The sequence below is a fragment of the Tupaia chinensis genome, unplaced genomic scaffold (assembly GCF_000334495.1).
Source record: "Tupaia chinensis unplaced genomic scaffold, TupChi_1.0 Scaffold149090_1, whole genome shotgun sequence".
Taxonomy (NCBI): domain Eukaryota; kingdom Metazoa; phylum Chordata; class Mammalia; order Scandentia; family Tupaiidae; genus Tupaia; species Tupaia belangeri.
Genome location: NW_006208936.1, coordinates 1,674,296 through 1,682,280, shown reverse-complemented (window position 1 = coordinate 1,682,280; position 7,985 = coordinate 1,674,296).

Below are 7,985 nucleotides of genomic sequence, written 5' to 3'. Positions count from 1 at the left end.
CTTTCCCTTTCATTAGACAAAAGAGTTTGTTAGCTTTCTGCGTATGGATCCGGGACCAGCCCCTGTGAAAACTCAGCAAAGCTGTGATTCGGTTTTTCGTTCCAAGTTAAACAGTAACGCAAGGGCAGCAAACCACGCCTAAGGGCCAGGCTCTGAGGCCATGTTTACTATGCCTTACTCGGACTCCTTCTTGTAGCTTGGCTGCACTAGTGACAGTCTGGGGCTGTGACCTAACAGAGCGATATGGCCCACAGAAACGTGGCTGCCTCTGATCATTTGCATGTAATTTTATACATGTCCAGCTGGTTCCGCTTTGGGGACCCCTAGTGCGTCAGGGGTTATAATGTCCATTTTCCTAAAATGCTCACGTTCCCTACTTTGCCATCTCCAAACTCACTTGATATCAAAATATAAAACTGCATGCCTTTCTGAGGTCAGTTCTTTCAGCATTCGGCTCAGTGTGGGGAGTTGAGTGTCATCACTGATGGGGACTTTATGTGTGGCCGATATCTCGGGTTTACTCTTCATAGACAAGCAGGTTTTTTTTTGTTTTGTTTTTTTGTTTGTTTGTTTGTTTGTTTTTTATGTAACGCGTATTCCTTTTAGGAGAATATTAACCTTTCTTTTTTTGAAGAGGTTTTTGCTATAGGGCGCATGTGCTCACCAGACAGAGAGAGACAGAGAGACAGAAAGTGAGAAATCACCCCCCAGGGGAGATGGCCACGCCACAATCCCTTCTCCTCCATTCTCCTCTCAGGATCTTGGGCACACATGCACACACACCCGGCGTGAGTTTAAGCCACCAGGTCCGGGACGTGAACCGTGGTCGACTACGTGGAGTCCAGCGACATAGCCATTATGCTAACTGCTGGTCCCAACCTCTTTTTTTCAACTTTATTTCTTCCATGAGTGAGACAAAGAGAGAGAGAAAGACCACCCTCATCAGAGTATTGACGTGGTAACCCACTTCCAGCCTCAGCCCCGGTCATAGGTAAGGGCATGCCTGGCATACTCAGGGACACCTCTGGATTTGAACCAGGAACTGTCCCATGCAGGATGACCTTGTAGAGTGCTTACACCTGCACCGCCATCTGGCTCCAATAATATTCATCTGCAAGTTAGGAAATATATGTCTGCCCTCAAATTTAACCTTCACTAATTACTGGCTGTGAAATTCTTGGGCAAGCTAAACTCACTGTACCTGTTTCCTCATCTGAAAAATGAGCATAGGGATCAGCAGTAATGTAATGGCTATGTCGCTGGACTCCCATGTAGTCGACCATGGTTCACATCCCGGACCCAGTGGCTTAAAACCCACGCCGGGCGCATGTGCGTGCGTGCCCAAGATCCCTAGAGGAGAATGGAGGAGAAGGGATTGCGGCGTGACCATCCCCCCTGGGGGGTGATTTCTCGCTTTCTGCCTCTGTCTCTCTGTCTGACGAGCACACACGCCCTATAGCAAAAACTACTCCAAAAAAAAAAAGTATTAAAAAAAAGAGCATACTTACAGTTCTCACTTGAGAGATTTATCTGTGAGGCTAAAATTGAAATTGTAGGATCCCAGGGTGGAGTGCCAAATGTCACAGAACAAGCTAAATGTGGTACTAATGCATGGACCTCGTGTGGGGGCGGAGGTGAGAGAAGGGATCATGCAAGGACCCTTAGAAACCATGGGGCTGAAAGCCAGGACAGCAGTATTCCTGGTGGTGTTAATTTCCCATAGAGGTATGGGCTCATCATTTTGATACTGCAATTCATTATTAGTTTACATTTTATTATTATTTTACACTCAGTCACTGTGAATTATTCCAGCATACCAAATGAATTTTCCCATCCTGAATACACTCTGTATTGGTTCAGCCAAAGATATTACCATGCACGTTATCAACAACAGATAAATTTCCATTTTTATGGTCCTAAGTGTTTTGCTTCTTCTTTGTCCCCTTGATTCTCTCCCTCTCACCTTCCTGAGTCCCTCCCTCCTCCACGCTGTCTCTGGCATCCACAGCTGCTCGCCATGCTATTACGTCTTCCAGTCTTTCCGTTTCTGCCATAGAGGGCAGACATTTGGTATATATTGAGTGGGGACATACAGTGCCTCTCTTTCATAGTCTGGTTTGCTTCGCTTAGCAGTACTGCTATTTATGTTGATTGGAATTGAACAAGTAAGTAAATGGATGGTTGGTGATAAGAATTTTGTATATGGGATGCTAGACGGGTTCCTGGGATGGAGCAAGGACATCCGGTACACTAAGGAAATGAGGCGAGGGCGGAATCTTTGACTAATGGGAAGGGATCATTATATCATTCTAATACATCCATCACAATGTAAAATTTAGTGACTGAGGAAACTGAGTGTGGGCTATATCGAAACTCTGTCTACTAACCTCAAATTATTCTAAACTGTGAAGAAAGGAAATCTAAAACTTCAAAAACGAACCCACATTTTTAATTTTTTTTACATAGTCAATGGCTACATTGGTTTTACTTATCACTATTATTGTAGTAAAATTGTTAGTAGAAGACAAGAAAATGCCAGGTAGAACATAATAAAACAAGTCAAATGCAAGCCCAATTTTTACAGTAATGATTAGAGGAGAATTAAGCAGAGTCTTCTGTGAACCTTCTCTATTGATTTCAAAGGTAGAGGATTAAAAGAAAAAAGGATTACTAATAAAATCCCAGCTAGTTTACAAAGCCTGCATAAAATAATGGAATGAGAAAACCTAGTTTCTTTTAGTTAAAAAGCTTAAATAGAAGTGTTTATTCAAAATTCATAATACAATGAAGTATTTTTCCAATTTTTGTATGTAGCATCAGGAAAGGGCTAAAAGGACAATGGAAAATGACTCTTTGTTTTTGTTTTTGTAGACGTTTTTGCTAAAGGGTATGTGCACTTGCTAGAGAGACAGAAAGCTAGAAATCACTCCCCAGGGAGGATGGCCACGCCACAATCCCTTCTCCTCCATTCTCCTCTCGGGATCTTGGGCACACGCATCCCACATGAGTTTAAGCCACCAGGTCCAGGACTTGAACCATGGTCGACTACATGGGAGTCCAGCAACATAGCCATTACACCATCTGTTGGTCCCCCTCTTTCTTCTCTTCTAGAATGAAGGTGCATTTTCTCTATTATGCTGTGGCATCCTGGGGCTGCATTTACAAAACACAGCAGATGGGGTGGCTTCTGCAGCAGACATTTACTCTCTCACAGTTCTGAAGGTCAGTAGTTCGAAACCAAGGTGCCCTTGGCAGGCTTGGTTCTTCCTGAGATGGCTCTCCTTAGCTTGTAGAAAGCATCTTCTGCCTGGGTCTCATACAGTCTTCCCTTTACGTACGCCTGTGTCCTGGTCTCTTCCTCTGAGAGCACTGACGTGCTTGTGTATGACCTCGCTGACCCCCTTATCAGTTACTCACCACTTCAAAGGCCCTGTCTCCCAATACAGACACATTCTGAAGTCTCGCGGAGACACAAGTAAGTCACCACATGGTTTAGATCATTGGTTACCAGGAGGAGCAAATGAAATAATGATAAAAATCGCACACCAGAGAATCTGGCCCGGAGAGGTACCCAGGAAAGGACAGCCAACATTTACTTCCCTAGAACTTTCGCGTCCAGGGTGAAGGCACCCCTACCTAGTCACCTTTTCTCACTGTTATCTTGCACTCCTGGGTCTGGCCCAGGCCAACGTCAACTTAAGCAGATGTTCTTTCTGTTTCCTCCTGTTGATCCCTTTTCTTCTCCCTCCTCATTCCCAGTGCTCCAGCCCATCCCTTCCAGGACCTCGGAGTTCTCTGGCCCTTTGGATCCTCTGGGATCAAAATTGGGGATTTTAAGAAAAAATGTAAGGTCACTCATGTGAAGGCACTAAATGATCACAACAACTTAAAATGATATTCTTCCTGCACATGCTTATCCCCAGAGAATGAGTGATCTAGGCTGTCTTACAGCAGGGAAAGTAGTGTGTGTGTGTGTGTGTGTGTGTGTGTGTGTGTGTGTGTGTATCTGTGTGTTTGGGGAAGGTTGGGATGAAAGGAGAGGGACGAGGACCATGATTGGTGGAGAAGTAGAACATTGCTGTCTACTCTGAAACCAGAACAGGGGTGAGCCATCTCTGCTAAGACTGCTCTGAGAACCTCATTGTGCTTCGTACCAATAAAACAAAAAACTTTGTCAATAAAACAAAAAACATTTTCTGAGTCAGATGTTGTGGTGTGAGTTTGTCTAAATTTCTCTATTGCCGTATTGCTAATCTCTCAAAATGTTAAAAAAAAAGAACTTAATAACAAAGCATTATTTATAGATGTACTTAACTTTCGTGTCTGTGTGTGTGTGTGTGTGTGTGTGTGTGTGTATCCTAATTTTCTTCTCCAAACAGCCATATGGCAAGTGTAATATAAATAATGCCAGTCCATTTTACTAAGAAAAAAATGGACTAAGGAAGAATGCTTCTTGTTTAGGGCTAAATAACAAGGACATAAATCCTGGTTTTCTGAATATTATTAGAAATTAACCAGCAGATATTTCTTTCTTTAAGCTAGGGCAATTAGCAGAGTAGTAAACCTGAATAATTATTGGGGCTGGCAGGTGGTATGGTGATTAAGAGCACTGGACTCCCACATGGCCAACCACTGGACTTGGCAGATTGCTTGCTCTCTCTGTCTCTGTCTCTGTCTCTCTCTCTCTCTCTTTTGCTCTGAATCTTACTCTGTCTCTCTCTGGTCAAATTAAAATAAGTAAATAAAGTTAAATAAAATAATTCTTTAAAAAAACTGAATAATTATGGCTTGAAATTTTCTCACAGGTCTATTCCCTCTGTGGGTGTGCTTCCAATTCTTTTATCATCCTATGCCTTGTCATTGCCTTCCTGAGCCTCACCCACTGGCAGGAGAGACCAAGAAAGCATGCTACTGATGGACGATGGCTCATAATTCCCACTGGTGCCTTTTGAACACCCAGGTGTACTTTCAGATTCCATAGTTCACTGGTCTGAGTGCCACAACGGTGCATCATGACTTGTACATCTTTCTTTAATCACATAGTTCTAGCTCAGTCCAGGGGCGTCTGATCCTGAGCAGTTGTTAGAGGAACCAGACACCTGAACCCTGCTCTGACTAGAAGATGCAGATCTACAACAGGAACGCATCTGGGAAGAAGAGCTGTTCTTTCCCCCTGACATTATAGAATCTACTCAAAAATAGGAATAAGCACATACTTCATCAGATAGCTAAACACCAGTGCAGAGGCTTAAGAAATATGAAAACACAAAGAAATACTTCTCCCTTAAGGAAACACAATAGCTCATCAACCACAGACAGCACAAAAGAATTCACAGAAATGTCAGAAGAGAAATTCAGAATATTTATAGTGACAAAACTAAATGAGATGTATGAAAAAACAGACAACCCCAATTCCCAGAGATGAAGAATTCCTTCCATGACTTGAAGGAGGAACTCCATAAAGGGATAGACACCATAAAAACAAATCAAACAGAACTTCTAGAGATGTAGGCTGCAATATAGGAAATAAAAACATCCCTCGAAAGTATTATTAGGCCATGCAGAAAACAGAATCTCTGATCTAGGAGACAAAACCTCTGACTTAAACAACCCCCAAAAAAGAATTAAAAATTAGCCAAAAAATTAAGAATAACATACAGGAAATGCTACATACCATTAAATGCCCAAATATCTGAATAATTGGTTGTCCAGAAGGTGAAAAATCTGTTCAGAGTATAGGAAACTATTCCATCAAATATGTGCATAAAAATTTCCAAACCTAGAGAGACATTCAGACAGCCAAAGGAAATACAAAAATATCTAAATAGAGGACCAGCAGGTGGTATGGTAGTTAAGGTGCTGACTCCCCTATGGCCGACCATAGTTTGAGTCCCAGACTTGGTGGCTTAGTTTCGCACTTTCTCTCTTTTTCTCTCTCTCTGCCTCTCTCTGGTCAAGTAAAATAATAACAACAACAAGTGAAATTAGAGGGACCAGCAAGTGGCATACTGCACTCCCACATAGTTGACCATGGTCCGAGTCCTGGACCTGGTAGCTTAAAACTCACACAGGGGGCCGGCAAGTGGAGTGATAGTTAAAGGTGCTGGATTCTCACATGGCTAACCACGGTTCGAGTCCCAGACCTGACGGCTTGCTTTCTCACTTTCCCTCTCTCTCTTGCTTTCTGTCCCTCTCTGGTAAAATAAATAATAATAATAATAAATAGAATTAAATAAGTAAATAAAAAACTCACACCGGGCACAGGTGCAGTGTGCCTAAAATCTCAAGAGGAAAATGAAGGAGAAGAGATTGCAGCATGGCCATACTCCCCCTTCTCACTTTCTGTCCCTCTATCTCTGTATCTCTGGCAAGCACATGAACCTTATAGCAAAAATCTCTCTAAAAAAATCCAAATAAAATAAAAATATGATTTCCCTTCTCCTGACACATTATAGCCAGTTTGGTATACATCAAAAACAAAGACAAGAGAGAAACATCAAGTTACTTACAAAGACTATTCCATTAGGCTAACATCAGACTTTTCAACTGAAATCATGCAAGCAAGGAAAGAATGGGAAGATATATTCAATATGCTAAAAGAAAAACAATTTCAACTAAAACCACTATAGCCAGCAAGACTATCCATGATATGGAAGGAACAAATAAAATAATTATTATCAGATAAATAATAATTGAAAGAATTCACCCACACTAGACCAGCTCTTCAAGAAGTATTGAAGAGAATACTATATAAGGAAAATTAAAGAGAGAGAAACAGAAATAAGAGGGGAAAAAAGGGAAAATGGCTAGCAAAATGTCAGGGATAAGTCCACAAATACTGGTAATAGCATTGAAAGTTATTGGATTAAATTCTCCAATTCAAAGACATATATTGCCTGAATGGATTCAAAAACAGGATCTCTCTATATGCTGCTTACAAGAAACACATCTTACAGATAAAGGCATATACAGACTAAATTTGAAAGGCTGGAAAAAGATAATTCATGTGAATAGAAACCAAAAAAAGACAGGAATTGTGATACTGATAGCAGACAAAATAGATGCCAACAGATAAAATCTAGATGAGATGGACAAATTTCTGGACACGTATAATTTACTAACATTGAACAAGGAAGAAATAGAAAGCCGGAATAAACCAATAATAAGCAGTGAGATGAAATCAGTAATAAACAGTGTCCCAGCAAAGCAAAGTGCGGGTCCCAATGGCTTCACTTCTGAATTCCACAAAATTTTACAGAAGAACTAACTCTAATTCTCTCCAAAATATTTCTAAAGATCTAAAAGAAAGGAACCCTCCCAAATTCATTATATGAAGCTTCCAACACCCTGATCCCTAAAACGGACAAGAATATAACAAAAAATAAAAAGAAGAAGAAAGAAAGAAAACTACAGACCTTCACCTTAGATATCCAACAACAAATTAAAAAGAGTATATGTCATGACCAGGTAGGCTTTATCTCAGGGATACAGTAGTGGTTCAGCCTACATAAAACAAACAAACAAAAAAGTAATATAGCACACTAACAGAAGAAAAGATAACTGTATGATCATATCAATAAATGTGGAAAAAGCATTTAATAAAAACAACACCATGATTAATACTCTCAGCCCAATCAGTATAGAAGGAGCAGTCTTTAACATAATAAAAGCCTTATACAAGAAGCCCATCGCTAACATTATATTGAATGGGGAACAGTTGAATGCCTTTCCACTAAAAACTGGAGCAAGACAAGGCTGCCCATTTTTTCCAATTCTTTTCAACACAGTACTGGAAGTCCTAGCCAATGCAATCAGACAAGGGAATAAAATTAAAGGCATTCAAATAGGAAAAGAAGAGGTAATACTATTTCTATTTGCAGATGACATGATTACATACATAGAAAAATCCAGAAAAATCTACAGAAAAAAAAAAAAAGACTGCCGTAAGAAATAATAGCTATATCAGAATGGCTGGAAGGGGAGGT